The following is an 8941-nucleotide window of genomic DNA, read 5'->3' on the forward strand; positions in this document are numbered from 1 at the left end:
CCGCACTAGCTGCCCACAAGCATAAAATTTACCGTACCAATGGCAAGCTCATATATTGCTTTTGAATCCAACAGTGTTACAGTTTAGGAGGCTGTAATTCTGGGTTTGTGTTCTTTCAACACTAACTAAGATTAGCTACCAGGGTTGAACCATGGGCCTTCCAGGTCTATGTAATCCTATATTATCATAGACAGTTTTACTGATATATTATTTGCTTTACCAGATTAATTGTTGTTAAATATGAGCATAGAGAAACTGGTAGGAACAGCAGTGTGGGTGACAGAAACAGTCTTGTACGTGTTCTAGCCCTAACTATGAGTTTTGCTTCCCTCTCATGAGGGTCCATATTGAAAGAGATCTGTTAATGTTTTTAGACTTCACCTAAATGTTTCTCTCGTGCTTTGTGCCAAAGACCTTTCCAGCAAGTGAGCCCTTGCTCCCTACAACCTGGAGTGTGACTTTATACCACGCACCTAGTGATGTCATTGTTACCTATGAGTTGAGCAGAAGCTGTTAATTAGCTTAATAGATCTGACTGACACAAGCCCTCTTGTGATGTCCGAGACTCCTGTTAGCATGAGAATACACACATTATCTGACATAGCCTGCTAGTCCTCCAACACTGACCCACCCCCCCAGAGTTTGTGGGGTCAGTGGGTGGGGCTGGCGGGCCATAAACACCTGTTGGGGATGAATCTTTGGCGTCCAGCTACCCGATACCAGTGGAGATTAGGTCGCCCGGTTGTCTAAGGAGGGATTGCCATGGTTCTCTGACCTTGGTGGTCCTCTAGTTGGCCCCTGAGCAAGGGGGGGGTTGAGGCAGGATAAATTTTAAAACATTTTAAGAAGAAAACAAGATTCAAATGTATATATAAAATGGCAGGATACCGTCTCCACTTCAAGTGTCACTATTGGTCATCTAGTGCACTTTAGGAAGGATGTCAAGGCATTGGAGAGGGTGCAAAAAAGATTTACTAGAATGGTACCAGGGATGAGGGACTTCAGTTATGCAGAGAGACAAGAAAAGCTGGGGTTGTTCTCCTTTGCTCTAAGGTTAAGTGGAGATTTAACAGAGGTGTTTAAAATTATGAAGGGTTTTCATAGCCTAGTGTCCAACACATAACAGGAAGCCTTAGTAGGAGTCTCCATACTACAGTGGGAGGCTGTGACAGTGAGTGAGGGCGAGCTAATAAGTCAGCTGAGGCTTTTTTTATTCGTTCATGGGATGTGGGTGTCACTGGCAAGGCCAGCATTTATTGTCCATCCCTAATTGCCCCTTGAGAAGGTTTAGGGGAAGAGGAAGTGGTGAAATGTTATGCTGCTGAAAAAAGACTCCAAATTTCTTTGAGAGATTTGCTTGATTCTTTTTATAGTTTCTGATTAATTGTTTTTCAGTGAACAGGATTTTTTTTCCTGAATTATTATCCCTGCTTGTTTGTCTAATGGTGTTGGTCTAAAGCCCTTTGAATCAAACAGAGTCTGGGTAATCACCTTCAGCCAGTGAGATTTCCAGAAAATGTTTTCTCGAAGAGGCTGACCCTCTTTGGAGTACTTGGCTGGAGCTTGAATTATTGAGTTGGACTTTCTTCTGCAAATGAATTGGTTTCTACCAATCGGCAGCACTTCATATCTGTTATTGTAAGCCAGTGTATTCTTCAGTTTGCTGAATTCCTGTGTCCTAATGTGATCCCTGTGCTCTTTTCAATGAATTGAGCTGACACATGCAGAGAAAAGAATGAGTGAGAAGTGAAGGTAGAGAGACATAGACGTAACCTAGGATAGAGAGAGAGGCAAAAATGGCAGGAGAGGCAGACAGACAGTCAGACAGACAGAAATAGCAGAGGAGAGAGGCAGAAGTGGCAGTGAAGAAAAAGTGTATGAGCAAAGAGAACAACATTAGAGGAAGAGGAGAAGGAAGACAGAAGTGAAAGGGAGATGAAAACAAATAGAAGAGGAGAGATGGAAATGGATGAGGGTAGACAGGCTCACGGAAGTGAAAGACGATGAAAGAAAGAGAAACAAGTGGAGTAGAACGAGACTTTATTGGTATTCTTGCCAGTACCTATAACATGGCTTCAGCTAAAGGAAGATGAGAGGCTGAGAATTTTTGGTGGGCTTTGGACCAAAACTGTGGCCCGAAACTCTTCGCCATGTTTGGCATCTCTGGGGCCTAAACTCAGGCCAAAACTCAGTTCTGACAAAAGGTCTTCGACCTGAAACGTTAACTCTGTTTCTTTCTCCACAGATGCTGCCTCACTTGCTGAGCTTTTCCAGCATTTTCTGTTTTTATTTCAGGCCAACTGTATTTTACTGACCTGAAAATTGGGATGCAAGTAATTTCTGCCAGTTTTCTGCCCCAAAATCAAAGTTTCCAATTGCATTTTTTTGCCTTCCTGAGTCCCCGTGGAGCTGCTTTAAATATATCTGAATGAGGTCCAGCGATGTTGAAGTGCTGAAATTCCAGAAGTTATGCCTCCACTCCGCACTGTCAGATCCCACTTTCACCTCTAAGTCCTCTGGCACTGTGAAGGTATTGAATGAAGGGGTGCCATACATATACAGAGATAACAAGGAGGGCTCGGGGAGTAGGTAGCTTACCTTGACTGCTCTAGGGTGTCATTAAACTACTAACTGCACTGCAATGGAGTCCTGGGTTTTGAGGAGGTGGCACTGACTGCCACAGCCACCTCCCTCCACAAAGTGCATACCACCTTCTTGGCAGATCTTTGGCCTTGACCTCAAATGAACTATCCTGCTCTGTTTCTCCATTACGAGTATATGCAGGTCCAGATCCTTGAAGTTTCCTGTTCGTTTCTTTGATCTTGCCATTATTGTAGCTCAGATTGCCTACTTCCTCCAATTGCCCTTTAAGTAGCAGCAGCAGGTTTTATATTCTGCTGCTGTACCAGGCTTCTGCTGCTCCTCCAGGTATTTTCCAACCCTTACCCCCCCCGCCCCCGCCTTGAAATTGCAATTTCTAGCCCAATGTCTCTTGTCACTTACAGCAGAAAATCCCAGAAGTGATGGTGGGCCGCAGGGAAACTGGTGGAATGGCTCCGCCTCCAGATTTCAGTCCTGCCCCATTTGAGTTATGTAGGGAAACTGATATATCTCCAGTGGAAAACTTTCCCCCAAATGTTTTGAGGTAGATGCTCACACTGATCAGAAATAAACAGACAAAAACTAACTGCGTGTTAAAAATTCAGGATTTTCAATACTTTTCAGTATTTTGATTTAAGCAAGTACAGTCATTGGAAAATGATGCATGGAATATTTGTCATGATCTTTAAAGTAGTTGGCAAAACAGTACTTGCAAGTAATTGTGTTAATATGTGTGGCACGTTTTAGAATGTATGTATGACTTAACTTTGATAGAACTGACTTGACCCATGTGGAAGACAAACAAAAAGTGCTGCCTTATGACACTGGCCAGGATTCCTACCAAGATATTGCTGAGCTTTGTATTTTTTTCTGTTTTTTAGGCAATAGATGTTGAGGAACAGTTGAGAAATTTTAATTCTTCATTAAATTTGCAAAGTCAAAACCAAGATTCAGACAAGGCCCGTTTGTCCAGTGCGTATGATTGGAGCACAGACTGGAGTTTTTGGGTGAGCCTTTATAATGATACCAGATCTAAGAGATTAGAACTATCAGGAAAGGCTGGGGCTCTTGAGAAAAGAAAAGGCTGAGTGATGACCTAATAGAGATCTTTAAAATTGTGCAGGGATTTGATAGGGTAGACAAAGAGATGTTTCACTTGTGGGGGAGACTAAAACTAGGGGCCGTAAATATAAGATGGGCACTAATAAATCCAATAAAGAATTCAGGAGAAACGTCTCTTTATAGTTTATATAGTTAATGGTGAATACCTTTAAGAATGTAACAGACTGAAGACCAACAGGTGTATGTTACTGGTGCGAAGGGTACCTTGCTGCCTAATGGCTGTGCATGGTAGTCCTTGAAACTACTGCAAGATAGTGTGGGGGAGGAAACGTGTCACTGTGCGTACTTTGTACGGCTAATTAAGGTAATGCTACGGTGAGCTATCGTATCTGAACTGACCTCTAAGGTCACAAACTTCGTTTGAACTTGAATCCAGATTCACTGATTGTGTGACTCTGCAATCACAGGCATGCCCCCCTCCTCCCATGCAGCGTGCGATGTTTGCTAGTATGCCAGGTGCCCTTGATTGCTGAAGCGTGCCACCCTTCTGCGGCACTCGTTTCAATCAAAACTTCCACTGAAGCATCCAAAAATCTGTGTGGCTCTTCTGGAAGCTGACATTTGTTTAGCAAATTGTACTGGGAAGTTTTAAGGACTTAGCCCCTTAAAATATAGCCCCTCCCCCCTTAGGATGGTAATCCCTGTAAGGATTTTGAGTCCTGCAGCACCACCAAATTTCCTGCCATCACCCCCCCCCCCCAATATCAAGCGCCCAATCAGAGGTGTTATTCATGCCTGGAGCTCACTATAGTTATGATGAGCCTGACCCTAAAAGTTATGGCAGGGCCAGCACTCAACCATTTAAATGAGGGCTATTCATGTCACACACACCTCCCATCAGATTCCCACATGCACCAAAAATTGGTGCTATGGAGTCCATCATAGGGTTAGCACAACTTTAAATGGTAGATATGGATGTCTCACTGGGTGAAAATGTTATTCTTGTGATTGTTAATGTTGACCTGGGTGCGTGTGTTCACCTTGTATAATGTTCAAGGATTCTCAATGCATAATACCTTTATGTATTTTTATTAAGTCCAAAGTCCACGTAAGCTGCAGGAAAGTTCCATATATAGCTAGATCGTAAAGCTATACAACTTACTCGTAACAGATCATAAGGACAGAAGTCGTACTCATGATCCGGGACATCTAAGCTGGGTAGGCAATCAAGATGGAATGAGCCGTACTCCTGAAGTGCCAGAGTACAATAGGGTTTGCTATATTTATACCCATTAGTAAATAATTCCTGACAGACTTCCATTCACACCAGTGAATTACATGAGGCCCCACTTATCTATAATCTCAAAATTGTGTTCCTTACACTGTTTAGCTGAGCTCATCTCTCTCTCAATCATTTCCTACTACCCCTAAACTATTTTAGCAAGGATTACACCAGTTCAGGATTATACCATTTCACACACAAATACATGTTATTTGTTAAAATCATAAATTTTTATAAAAAAGATTTGAGAATTTGCTTTTTCAATGCAATGCAACAAAATGTTACTATCAACTGTATATATATCTATTTGTGTGTGTATAACACATTCCTAGAAGGTCTAAGGTCCAACCCATGGTTGACTAATGTGGCCAGCTCCTGCTTTGAGTGGATCCTCCTAATAATAAATTGGAAATATAGGAGGGAGATTTCCTTCATTTGCTATTTGTAGAGTGAACTATTGGCTGTAACCCAAGTAGCTTTGTAACTCATTACTGTATATGTACTGCATATAGTTACAGATCTCCAGTCCCACATACAAGCAAAAGAATGATGAATTCAAAAAACAGTTCAAGGAACTCCCAGAGTCAGAGATACTTATAGTAGGTAAGTAATGAACATTTCTTCAAAATGATGTATAGCAATTCAGAATTATTAACTTCTTCAAAGCAGAGTGAGATTGTGACAATGTAATTTAAAGACAATATGGTTAGAACTATTGGAATTTTGCATTTTCCTAATGGAATGCCCAACTGTTTGCTGCCAAATCAAATTTGCTAGGCTGAAAACTGTGTTGGTGTTGGCAAAGTAGTTTGCCACGTCAAAGCATCAAATGAGCACTGCAGTTCATAGCGGCACACCTGAATTCCTTGCTGTGCAGATCTCAGTACCCCTGCAAGGAAGATGGCATGCTTCTCTTGTGGGTTGATTTGGAGTGACAATGGTTGTAACTGTCTGTTCTCACACATATGTTTGTGGCCCTTGGGAGACCCGTGAAGCTGTTATGAACAAAGCTAATCAAGTACAAGGATCTATCTTGAGAGCGTTTGAATATAGACCAAAGCAAGTTATTGTAACCAGGCGTAAATCACTGGTGAGTCTACATTTGCAATATTGTGCGCAAATTTGGCCATTCTCTTCAAAAGGACACTGATGTGCTACGGAAGGTTCTAAGAAAACTGAACTAGGACTGAAGTCCATGAGATACTGAGCTGATTTCCTTGGAGAAGAGAAGAGACATGACCTGGATCTTAAAATTGTTGAGAGGTGCATGTGATATTGATGCAAGCAGTTTATTTGACTTAGACTTTAGGCACAGATCTAGGGAACACAGGTTTGAAATTTATAAAGCCTAAAGTGAGGCTAGATATTTGATTAAGGTCACTCCCCATGGAGTAGTGAATGGGGTTGATTTTGACTTTGGGCACTGGTGGGTGAGGCGATTGGGCCACCCACCAAATGGGGTGGTTGGGAGGCCCAAACCATTTTGATGGTTGGGCATCATTTGCTTATGATTGGTGAGCTGCTCACGTGTTTTCAGGTGCTGATGGTCAGCTCGCCAATGAGGAGAGCAGGATTTCCGTCAACCCAGGTCCTATTTAAAGGAAGGCACAACCTCTTAAAGTGACGTCGTCTTTTTTATTGCTGGGATTTCTGTGGAAGAAACTTGGGTTAGGTCATGGCACAGGCAAGGGTCTTTAGATTCTCGGATACATGGTGGAGGCCCTGTTGTAACAGGTCAAGGCTTGCAGGGAGATCTTGTTCTGCTTGACTGGGAAGAGAGTGCTGAGACAAACTCTGTACCAGGCCTGGAGGGAGATTGTGGAACATGTCAATTTTGCCAGCATCGCCTGCATCCAAATTAGGAAAATGTTCGATGGCCTTAACTGTTCCACCAGTTCTGGCTGTGTCTCATTCTGTGCATTTGACCACGTCACAACACTCCCCCACCAATCCCCCCCCCCCCCCTCCCCCCCGACATCACTCCAAGGACTCCCTTCTCCTGCTTCACCTGCATCTCCTCCTATCACCACAGTACACTGTACACTGCACCTACTCTTCTCCTTATTACAATCACAGTCTCAGCAGACCAGGCACAGGCAGCATTCTGCTTTCAACTGATAACAGTTGGAAATCTTTTCACACTTCTAATTGTGGGCACATGTCACCTGCCCACCACTTTCCTGCATATTACCATCTCCCCATCCTGTGGGTTATTTGCTGTGTCTCACTCTCAGCATTCACAGTAAACCAGGATGCCTCACGCATATGCACAATTCTTTTCTGCAGCCAAACACTAACTTACCCACCTTCTTTCTGCAGCACAAGGTCTTGCACAACTCGAGGGAGAGGACCAGAACTGCTGGAGGGCCATCCTCCCTTCAAGCCCTCACCCTCATGGAGCAGGAGGCACCGGAGATACTGGTAACTCACTGGGAGTGTTGGGAATCAAGAGGCTGGAGTTTTTGTTCAGCAAGATCTCTGTCTGTTTCTCTTTCCTTTTCTCTTTCTTCAAGCAGAAACACCCACATGCAGCGGGGCAACCTGGTACTGCCTTATCTGCCCACATCTCTTCTGCTCCCTAACCTGCCCATTACTTGCTGGCCCTTCTCCCTGTCTCCTTTTACCAGGTCTGGTTTGGAGATTATAGGATATGAAAAGCCTTGGATGATCAAATCCCCCACAGGACATAATGGTTCCTGTCAGGGCTGTGTGGGGAGAATGAAGATTGTTGTCTGTGGGTGTCAGGAAGCTAGGATAGAAGAGGGGACAGGTGAATTACCAGAAATGTTGCCTGGTAACCAGCAAATTAAAAAAGTATTAATGTGGAACTTTCTCAAACAGCTATTAAATAGGTTGGGTTGAGTCTATGATAGTGTGGATTGTACATGATCTGTAGATGGGCCAAATAACCTTTTCTCATTGCATGCTCTCTAACCTTAACTGAAATTGGTGCCATTGTGATTTTCCCTCGATTTTCCCTCGATATTTTTTTTAATTCGTTCATGGGATGTGGGCGTTGCTGGCGAGGCCGGCATTTATTGCCCATCCCTAATTGTCCTTGAGAAGGTGGTGGCGAGCCGCCTTCTTGAACCGCCTGCAGTCCGTGTGGTGAAGGTTCTCCCACAATGTGGATAGGTAGGGAGTTCCAGGATTTTGACCCAGCGACGATGAAGGAACGGTGATATATTTCCAAGTCGGGATAGAAAAAAGGATAGAACAGGGTACTTTCTAAATGGTAAAAAGTTAATAACAGTGGATGTCCAAAGGGACTTAGCGGTTCAGGTACATAGATCATTGAAGTGTCATAAACAGGTGCAGAAAATAATCAAGAAGGCAAATGGAATGTTGGCCTTTATATCTAGAGGACTAGAGAACAAGGGGGCAGAGGTTATGGTGCAGCTATACAAAACCCTGGTTCGACCGCACCTGGAGTACTGTGAGCAGTTCTGGGCACCGCACCTTCGGAAGGACATATTGGTCTTGGAGGGAGAGCAGCGTAGGTTTACTAGAATGATACCCGGACTTCAAGGGTTATGTTACGAGGAGAGATTACAGAAATTGGGGTTGTATTCTGTAGAGTTTCGAAGGTTAAGGGGTGATCTGATCAAAGTTTATAAGATATTAAGGGGAACAGATAGGGTGGATAGAGAGAAACTATTTCTGCTGGTTGGGGATTTTAGGAGTAGGGGGCACAGTCTAAAAATTAGAGCCAGACCTTTCAGGAGCAAGATTAGAAAACATTTCTACACACAGGGTTGTAGAAGTTTGGAACTCTCATCCGCAAACGGCAATTGATACGAGCTCAATTGCTAAATTTAAATGTGAGATAGATAGCTTTTTGGCAACCAAAGGTATTAAGGGATATGGGCCAAAGGCAGGTGTATGGAGTTAGATCACAGATCAGCCATGATCTTATCAAATGGCGGAGCAGGCATGAGGGGCTGAACGGCCTACTCCTGTTCCTATGTTCCTGTGTTCCTATGTGTGTGACTTGGA

Source organism: Heptranchias perlo, chromosome 6 (assembly GCF_035084215.1).
Source record: "Heptranchias perlo isolate sHepPer1 chromosome 6, sHepPer1.hap1, whole genome shotgun sequence".
NCBI classification, from domain to species: domain Eukaryota; kingdom Metazoa; phylum Chordata; class Chondrichthyes; order Hexanchiformes; family Hexanchidae; genus Heptranchias; species Heptranchias perlo.